Here is an 11,201-nt window from a genome sequence, read left to right as displayed (position 1 = left end):
TATATATATTATTGATATTTAAAAAAATATATATATTATTATATTTTAATGTTTTGGATATAAAGTGGTTATATTTTACGGTTATCATGCACTCATATTGAAACAAAATTTGAGTTTTCGTACTGTACTGTAACCTTACACTTTATTACGTAATATTATTATATAATATTACTAATACATATGTATATATAATATTATTATATAATATTACTAATACATATATATATATACTATTACTTATTTGCTTAATAAATTTAAAAAGAAAATATCCATATGCATGAATAGAGGAATTTTTGCGAAAATGAGGAATTTCAGCGAATTGCCTTGTCATCACATGGCAGCGCTCCATTTCTTCGTGATTTTTGGTAAACAAATGAGGTTCAAACGAGTCTAAAATGTAATTTTTAAAATAACGATTTTTTAAATAAAAAACCTGCTAAAAGTGTAAAATGTGGATTTATTTTAAAGACTATAATGTAATTTAATTAATTTGAAGAGAAAAAAGTAAATAATGTGGGTTTAACGTGGTGAAATAGCTTCTTGAAATGTTCGAATTTTGCGAATTTTCGAACTTTAAGGTCGAATATCTCGTAAACTAAGCGTTTGCGGTACCTATAATACTATATATTTTTTAATCAGGAGGACTTCCTCTTTCCAACGGTACCTTTAAATCGCGGCGCCAAAGAAATCGGAATTGTGCCGACAGTTTGTGTGTGCTATTATACAACTGTGCAGATGAGTTCAGTATTATTAACATGGATTGTAAGGAAAACGACGCTCGTGCAATGAACGCACAAGAAAATGTAGGTTTTTGTAGCAATTAAATTCTCAGATTTTGATTAAAAAAAAGAAATAAGTAGAAATCAAGATATTAATTTAAATAATATTAGCGGACTGGCGAAACTTCTTGCTTCGTTTGAGGCTTGTTCGAAAAAGCTGAAGGGGAAACAATTATTCAACATTGCATTTGACTATTCCACACATTAATAACCTAAAAAAAATATCCGCTCCAAAAGACAATGACATCGAAATTGAACACAAATGCAACTTTTCACTTTTAAAATATTTAGATTCCATAGTTCATGATAATTTAAACAAATTTCATAACATTGTTCTATTTTTATTTCCACCCACAAATAAATTGACAAAGTTCACAGATTAGCTGCAAGATATTAGCAGCTCCGGCGAGCAGTGCAGCATCTGAAAACGTTTTTTCTGTAGCAAAAAATTTAATCAGCGAAAAGCGCTTAAAACTTGGCACCACTGAAGACTTGGTAAACAATATAACGTTTCTCCATTCCAATATTAATGAATTAAATATAGAATCATTTGTAGCATAAAATAATTAATATAATTACTATGAATGAAAATATTATTAGTTGCTAAGCTCTTTGTTTTATAATAAATACATTTTCACCGAAAAAATAAAACCAATGTTTTTTTATCTTATTCTTGCATGTGACATACCAGTTATGAAGATTCTCTCACTGTACAGTAAGTAAACTGCATACCAAAACACTGTAGTGCCTTATCTGCACACCAATTTTGCTACACTCATTAACAGCTGTACAACTATGGGGTGAGTGAAAACACTGCCTGTCAATACAGTCAATATTTCCCTATTCACTGTCACTCAATTATACTGTGCAGAAAAAGAAGTGTGCCCACTTCTAGAATAAGTAATTCATTTGCCGTTATGGGTGCATTCACGCAGAAGTCTAGTAGGTAGGTTCGAGCTGATGTAGCGCATGTTTTGAGGTCTTGAACTGTTTAAATCTTTTATGTGGAAAATAAAAAAAGGAGAAAGATCCTTTTTTACAAATGTATTTCTGGGAAAAATAAGAAGTCATATTTTTGGACTACTATGTAATAGTTGTGGCATAAATTTTACATACCAATTAAAATAATAAATTTAAAATGAGCAATGATATTTTGACTTATGCTTGTATAAGTTTATTAAATTTAAGACTTCGCTCTTCCCAACCAATTTTGCATAATTTTTCTGTAAATTAACAATACTAAACTAAAAATTAATTTCTTGGAAAAATTTTATTTTGGAAATGTACTTTATTTTTATAATATAACACAACCGTCTTAATACTCGCTCTACTAAATTTAATACTACCGAAATGAAAATGCCGTCTGCATATTTGTATATGGGATATGTTGCCTCTTCAAAATTTTCATAGGAATGAAAACTGCGCTGTCAAACTGCAGAGTTTACAGCTTATTGCTTTCAATATATGGCATACTAATTAGTATTCTATATCTTGCTTTCCATAAGGAATCATTAATGTAGTCCTTCCAAAGAAATAAAGATGACGACCAATGGAATGATGTAATCAAAGCTTTCTTGATTTAACCTCTTTGAATCTCTGCTTATATCCACTTGGTCTTAGCTTTGTATTAATAAAGAATCCCAGCACTCTCTTCAGAGTTCTATGATTACTTTTGACTAAATTCCAGGTCAGAAGGGTGAGATTGCCAAAAAAGGCATCCGCTTGAAATGCTGCCAGACGGATCAGGGCGAGATGGACTACCTTTAGGGTGTGCATGATCGCCAAATGCATACGGAAAGGAACGGAAAGAACAAACGTCAAGGTTTTACTATCGCGACGGATGAGCAAGGAAGTAGCCATGAGCGAGACGTTAAAACATCTACTCTACTTCTGCTGACATTACCTAGAATCAATATTATAAATCTAGGATCATTAGAGTTCAATGGACTGGATGAAGTAACATAATTTGATATAAAATCTCTACTAAATGGATGTAGTTATGTGTAGAAGTTCATGGAAAGTTCTCTGATCGCCATTCACTTGGGAGTGGCCAGAAACGATTCATTTTCATATGGCGCAAGCAGCTCACGACTTCCGGTCGTTGACCAAGTATCCTCTGGGTAGCCTTACAACATCCGTTTGAAGGCGAACTAAAGTGAGAAGGCGAAACACCCATTTTACAGGATTGTGCGCTGCGCTTGGGACCCGCCACGTAAAAAGCGCCCCCAATGAAATATTACCAACTCCCGCGGATGAGAGGGATGACGAACATAGCAAACGAAATAAGGACTACGAATTGAGGGCATGCCTTGGAATGTCCGGTCCCTTAATTGGGAAGGTGTCGCTGCCTAGCTGGTTAATTCCTCGTGAAAATAAAAGCTGACATTACCGTTGTCCAAGAAATGCGAGTAGGTCCTTGTGGTTTTTACTACAGTAGCCATATAGAGGAGCGCAAATTTGGTGTGGGACTCGCGGTGGGAGAGAGTCTCCGTCGCCGAGTACTGTCATTCACCCCGGTGGATGAACGAAGCGAAGTTCTTCAACATATCGCTAATCTGCGCCCACGCCTCAACGGAAGAGAAGGACGATGTGACCAAAGATGCCTTGTATGAGCGCTTGGAGCGCACTTATGAGAGCTGCCCCCGCCACGATATCAAAATCGTGCTTGGCGTGCTGGTCGATAAATTCAGCCTCCACGACGAAACATCCCCAAATGGATCGATACTGATCGACTTCGCCGGGTTCCGAAATATGGTTATCTATAGTACTAGATTCCATCATAAGAAAATTCATCAAGCCACCTGTCTGTCTCCGGATCGAAAAACCACCAACCAGATCGATCATGTTGTGATAGACGGAAGACACGTCTCCAATATTTTGGATGTGCGTGCGCTCCGATGGCCTAACATCGACTCGGACCACTATCTTGTTGCAGCCAAGATTCGCACCAGCTTCTGTGCAGCATAAAACGCACGTCAACAAACACAAGGAAGGTTTAACGTCGAGAAGCTGCATTAACAACAGATAGCAGATCAATTTTCTACTCGGCTTGCACTCCTGCTCTCTGAGAGCACTCGTCAACAACTCGGTATAAGGGAACTGTGGGACGGCATTTCAAACTCCTTACGTACAGCTGCAATCGAAACCACTGGTTTTCGGAAGATTCAAACGAAAAGCTGGTACGACAAGGAGTGCCATGACGCAGCGGAGAGAAAACTGACTGCCGCCCAGATATCAACAACTGGCTTCTGCTTTCTCCAGACTGGACAAGGAAGCAAAGCAAATGAGTCTGGCAGTGAACGAGGGCAAGACGAAATATCGCATTAAGTAGTAGCACTCGCGACTTGGCTCTCACGTCACTGTTGACAGTCATAACTTTGAAGTTGTAGATAATTTCGTCTATCTTGGAACCAGTGTAAACACCACCAACAATGTCAGCCTGGAAATCCAACGCAGGATAACTCTTGCCAACAGGTGCTACTTGGGACTGAGTAGCCAATTGAAAAGCAAGGTCCCGACGAACAAAAACGAAACTCTATAAGTCACTCTTGATTTCCGTCCTGCTATATGGTGCACAAGCTTGAACGATGACAACAACTGATGAGTTGACGTTGCGAGTATTCGAGAGAAAAGTTCTGCGGAAGATTTATGGTCTTTTGCGCGTTGGCCACGTTGGAACGATCAGCTGTATGAGATGTATGACGATATTGACATAGGCCGACGGAGTAGCCGCCGGGGGAAGCAGAGGAAGAGGAAAACCTCCACTCCGTTGGAAGGACCAGATGGAGAAGGACATGGCTTCGTTTGGAATATCCAATTGGCACCACGTAGCGTAATTAAAAAAAAAGAACGGCGCGCTGTTGTTAACTCAGCTATAATCGCGTAAGCGGTGTCTATGAGAATAAAGAAGAAACTAAACTTCTCAGAAAGCTTTGACGACTGTTCTCCTGACATTATGAAGGAGCTGTGGGTCTATGGCGTGAGAGTCAGCCTGTATAACCTAACCGAAACCCAAAGTGTTCTTAGTATATATTGGGTAAGTAATGTGGATGCAGCTGTTTTTCGCGTTGTGAAAATCCATCACAAGTTCCACTCATCGACGCCACTGTCACGAGCATTATTTTGCAAATTTATCACCAGCTCTGCGTGTCATTTCCGATGCAAAATACGCAGAACACAAACACAAAGTACCCAAAATCTGCAAGTGCACCATTGATAAATAAATAACTGTAGAACTATTAGTACTCTAAAAGTCCAGTTTGGAAGTGACACGTAACGCCACTGCTACTGCCTTTCTCCACTGGTAAAAAGCGTGTAAACCGAAGGCATGTAAAAGGCGCCGGTAGCACTGAGGCGAGCAAAGCACAAAAATCAATTTGTATCAGAAATCGAAATAGCCTTCGTAGTTACTCTTCCATTCATGTACATAAACCGGCAAAAGTCGGTGACAAACATCCAGGCGAACAGTCAAAAAGTCAATTAGTTCGTGAGTGCATCTGTGCTTGAGTGGAGAATTGAAAATTGCCCAGAGCAAGGGACGTTTTCACGTTCGGCTGTGTGTCATCTCGTTTCACTACTTCTCAATTGTGTGTGTTTTTTGTTTTTTTTTTGCAATTGGTCAGCTCTTATTAGGTAACGGTGATTGAACTTTGCATCAAAACAGTGTTAGAAAGCGTAGTTGTTGTTTTAGGCTATGGGACGCAGCTGGCGGTTGTATAAAATTGAATTCAAACACATGTAAGTAAGACTTTCGACAGTAAAAAGTTGAAATGGTATGAATGAGATGCCTTAGGGAATGGTTGCTATGGAGAAGAAGAGTAGTCGGCACTTTGGCAGCTATCAGAGAATATGGTTGACTTATACCAACCTCGTAACTTAGTGCTGGATGTTCCTAATTTCAGATTAAAATGTCTTAGTATTATCAATTTATTAGACAGAGTCGTTTCTTCGACAAAGTTTAACCAAAAACTAGCATCCACTTATATATGTGAGGGGAGAAAAAACCGCAACGAGTAGTCTCTATGACGCAGTCATCCAAGTTTTTTCTGAATGCAGTTGAAGAAGGAGAGAATTTGGAGCTGTCCTTTTCCGGACCCCTTCAGATTCCCTGAATCATTAGAAAACATCTCTTAGCAATGTACCTGCCGGCAATGTCCATGGGTGCTATGATTAAATTGACATTAAGTGCTATTGTTGGTATAGTCCGTAGAGCATCGGAGATACCGATGAGAGCCACTCTTAGTATGCATTCTAAGGCACAGACCATGCTTCTGTCTTTTCAATATTTGGCAGGTATTTCACCTTATCCACAGGCTGAAGACATGAGCCGCCGAATGAGAAGAGAGAAACGTCTGGGTCTTCTACCTTCTGGCAAAAAAAAACATTTCAGTTCTACTCGGGTTGACGGTTAAGCCGTTTGTAAATACCCAGTTGGATTCTTGTTGTGGTACCCTTCGGTTAGCCCGTAGGAAAAGAAATAAAGAAAGAAAGGCTTGGTAACGCAGGCGAGACATTAAATATTATATTTCAATTATACATAAGAATTATCGGGGTCTGCCGAGTCCGTGCTTAAAGAACTAGAGCCTGAAGTTGATTTTGTTTCCCCGAGCAAATTTAAACAACAAAACGTCTTAAAAACCAAACAAACATGGATTTAGAAACATTAACCGATTTTCAAAGAAACGCGAGTTATATATGTATATACATATAAGTTTATATACATACAAACACACTTTATTTTATATATGAATACAGTTGAACTAACATTTACCACATTTATGTTGCATGCCTCATTGCACACACATAAAATACGAATACGAATGCGTAATAATATCCTGTCGATGGCTTCAAAGACCAAGAGAGAGCATACCAAGACGGCGACAACACAACGATGATGGAAAATTTTCAAATTAAGTGTGTGAGTAAAAGTTGTATTTCAATTTTTCAAATTTTGTATTTTTTTCTTTTATTACATACTGTTATATTTATTGCTATTTTTAATTTTGTAATGGTTTCATTGCGGAATTTTATGAGAAAACTTTGCTTTTTGCTTTTGGGACCAAGCCATCGAATTTTACAATGTCCGAAAATATTGATCAACGTAATTGTGTTAAATTTTGTGTACCAAACGAATTTTTGTGTGCCGATACATTGAAAATGTCGCAGAAAGTTTTTGGTGAATCTGCTATATTAAAAACGCGCACTTACGAATGGTACAGAATATTCAAGTAGGGTCGGGAGACCGTCGAAGACATGCCTTGTTCTGTACGACCTTCAACGAGTCTGACCGATGATAACGTTGAAAAGGTGAAGGAAGTTGTTGCCGAAAAATGGGGCATGCAACGTGTTGCTATAAGACTTGTTCCGATAGAGCTAAATTTCCTTCAAAACAATTTTGTTTTAAGTGTCTACAAAACATATTTTGACGATTTGAAGAAGCGTTTGCACATATGCATCGCTTCAAATGGATGTTACTTTGAAGGCGAAAAAAAAATTTGGATTATGATTGAAAATTTTTAGTTTTATTTATAAATTCCCGTTACTTATTTGAAAGGGTGTAATTTATAGGAATGCTACCGAGCTGAGAGTCCTTGGCTGGATAAAAATCCGGATATGTTCTTTTTACGTAGACTCGACTGTCTTGGGATTATAAATAGATAAGATTCTCAAGATTTTGTTGTTGCAGCGGTAAAAAACATACCAGAAAAAAATTGGAGAAATGCCGCCTAGTTGAGAATTCGAAACTGTTTCCATTACGTAGACCCGACGGTTATGAGATGATAGATATACTATGAGATTCTCAAAATTATGGATAGCCCTGCGCATTCTGGAAAACAACCAATATTCCTAGTTTTCATGTCTTAGACTTCGTTGGAATGTGCTGCTCCGATTTCGATTATATTCATTTTCTTAATGCTACCTCAAATGATGCTACTCCCGCACAAGATGGTTGTCCACAACTTTCTACCATGTCTGCTATTCCAAATTAGTAGCACCTTACCGTTTTATAAGTCTTATTTATTATCTGATAGGAAATTTATATTTGGAAAAACTTATTGCGAGCCCTAGTACTCGGACCATGAATTGACGTCATAATTTATAGCAAATCGCAAATACTTGGAGCTTCTACACCTTATCGTTCTGAGAGCTTTGCTATCCTAAAACTCTTTAGAAATCGCAGAGCTGAAAACGTTTTCAAGCTTTTGAAATTGTAAAGCAACCTGAAGTCTTACATTGTCTTGGCTTAGTTTTTAGAGACGCTATGCTTTGTGCCTCATCGTAATTTGACTACTTTGAAGAAATGGGTGTTGAGCTTGGAACCACAAGTTTTTTTGTGCCAATACGGTCTATAGTGAACCAAGGTCATAAATTCACACAGGTAGGCTCCATATTCAAAATAATATGTGGTCTTAAATTCGTAATCTATCGACTACTATGTGAGATAAATTCTTTGGTGAGTCTACGGTGAGCTTCAAGACAAACGACTCGCAAATAACTGCTGTTGTCGATGGGATCTGTATGTACCTAACTCTTAACTATACTAAAACTATGTCTAGTTCAGAATATTATGATTGATAGATTTATCTCCTACCCAAAACAAAATCCCTGCTGCACCCCAAACTGCCTACAGAACCTCCAATATCCAGCTGTTTCTATTATTTACAATTAAAAAATGATTCGCAAGTAAAAACTGCACTCAAGTGGCACTCAGTGTTCGCAAGAAATATGAAAACAAAAATGCGGAAACGTTATTTCCTACTTCTCCTTCTCTAATATCTCTTATCTAATATCATATGGATTGGCTTTTACCCGATAGTTAGTGGGCGTGTGTTATGATAGTGTCCAATCCTTAATCGAGTATATGTCTTCATTGCGCTATTTGGAACTGCTGACGAGTAGATTATACGATTTCTGGCTGGGTTTATGACCGCGTAGTGATGTTTAAATGTTTTCCATTCGCTTGCTTTTTTTTGATGCCTTTTGTGCTTAATAAGGTTAAGAATGTCTTGCTTGGATGAGACGTAGTATGTTAAGGCAGGAGTCCTGGCTACATTTTTCGCAGCGAGGTCTGCAAAGTGTTTGACAGTAATACCAGCATGGCCAGGGATCCACATTACTTGGGTTTTCTGAGGGGCACCAATGACCGCATCTCTGATAACTTCTATTATGGGATTGCGATTGGAAGGAGACGTTATTGCAGACATTCACGATTTGCTGTCAGATGACGAACTTTCCTTAGGTTTTTTTGCGTAATTAACTGCATGAAGGATAGCAGATCCTTCAGCGCTATTTCAGTGTATTTAGATTCCAGTTCAGCAAAGGTTTGTTGAAAGACTTCGTTTGGTGTGTTTTGCTTGGACAAAAACATAAGCTTATTCTGTAGTATTTTATCATTGATCAGACAGGGAGGATGTCGAGTGGTGAATTTGCGTGTTGCGTTACGTAAAATATTATTTTCTGCAGCGAAACTTGCCAGCATCTCAGAAATAACCGATTGTGATTCTTGGAAGTTTTCTTTTTTTCGTGGCATGCGTGATAGTTGTATTAAGTAATGGGTTGGTGTTCTCAGCCATTTTCGCAAGAATTTGAAGCAGAAAGAATCTATAATTTTATTTTTGAATAGTTGGTAAACCAGATTCAGCCATTATCGTTTTATTGGCGAGGTTGGAAAGGCCCGGAGACTTCGCCGTATTGCGCAATGGTAAGGTGCATTTAAAAGGTTGATACTGCTTTTGGAGCAATTGCCATAGATGGGGAGCCCATAATCGATTTTTGAAGTTAGCAAAGCTCTGACAACATTGACTAGTGTGTTCGGATGAATAAATGAATGCTTAGACGAGAGATATTTAACAATATTTAATCGTGATATTAACGAGTTTCTGACATATTTACAGTGAGCATTAAAATTATAATTAGAGTCAAAAATTAATCCTAGTATTTTTAGCTGTGTTTTACATTCGATGTTAGTTTTTTTGTGGGTTAGTGAAATACCGTTGCAATTTTGCTTCCTACATACATGAAGGATATGTGTTTTGTCTAAGGAAAGTGAAGCACCAGACTCCAGTGACCAAGTCTCAATTCTGGCGAGTATATTAGTAAATAACGATTGAGCTAAATTAACGTCAGAGACTTTTGTGTAGATTAGGACATCGTCAGCATAGATCTTGGTGCTCAACTCCTTTGTAATTTTTTATCATCCTACTAATATCATCGAAAGCAATGATAAAAAGGAGGGCTGAAAGAGGTGAGCCTTTGCGGCGTACCATTAGAAAGCGGGAGTGTTGAAGAAAGAAAACCATTTACATGTTGACTTTGAGTTTTCTGTTTGTGAGTGTTAGTAATAAAACGCACTATCATATTCTGGCTCATTCTCCATTTTCTTAAGTATGTCGAATAATAATATGGGCTCCAATTTTGTCGAAGGCTCTGTGAAAGTCCAGAGATAGTACGGACACGTGGTTTTTGCTGGACAAAGCGTTAGTAATGAAGTAGTCTAGTTGGATTAAAGCATCTAACGTGCCTTGACCTTTTTTTGTAGGCGACTTGATTCGGTGATATGAACTTGTTTCGCTGAGCATACCATATCAAGCGGTTAGGCACGATCTTTTCCAAAATTTTGCCCATACATGGAAGGAGGGAAATCGGCCTATAGTTAGCAAGTTCATCGGAGGATTTGTGTGGTTTAAGTATTGGTATAACACAGGACGTTTTCCAAAATTGGGGGTAGACACCAATATTGAAAATTTTGTTATAAAGCTTTACCAATCGGAGCTTGAGGCTTTTTGGCATATGTCTGATAATTGGATAAGAAATTTTATCTTGCCCCGGGGACTTACCCTTAACGGTAGATGCAACGAACTCGAATTCAGACAGTGAAATGCTGGTTTCTATTTGTTTAGCAGTGAAAGAGGGAGACTGAGGAAGGTCGAGACAGTGTGGTGGTTTTAGAGGTTTGAACCAAAGAAATGAACATCAGAGCTTGTTTCAGAATAGTGGCCGGCAAATAACTCGGAAATATCGGATGGATTGTTTACCAAACCTGTTGGCCCCTTTACGCATTGAATGGTTAGATTTCTAGGCACTCCAGAAAGTTTTTTTAAAGCGTTCCATATTAACTTAGGACTAGACGAAGGATTTATTTTGCTTGTGAATTCCTGAAACCATTTACGCTTGGCCTGTTTACGCGGAACGACGGAAAAGAGCATTGGCTTTCCTGAAAGATATTAAGTTGACTAGTGATCGAGCCCGTTTATATTCATACCAAGCTGTCTGTATTATTGCCATTTATCTGGCAATGTGTCTGAAACTTCTCCCAGTCAGCGTAATCAGTTTTGAATACCTTATTTATTTTGTGGTTTTTAGTTGTTGAACCTAGGTGCAATTTTAGTACAATGGGGAAGTGATCGCTTCCATGCAGGTGAT

This window comes from Bactrocera tryoni, chromosome 3, assembly GCF_016617805.1.
Source record: "Bactrocera tryoni isolate S06 chromosome 3, CSIRO_BtryS06_freeze2, whole genome shotgun sequence".
Taxonomy (NCBI): Eukaryota; Metazoa; Arthropoda; class Insecta; order Diptera; family Tephritidae; genus Bactrocera; species Bactrocera tryoni.
This window is presented reverse-complemented; position numbering follows the sequence as displayed.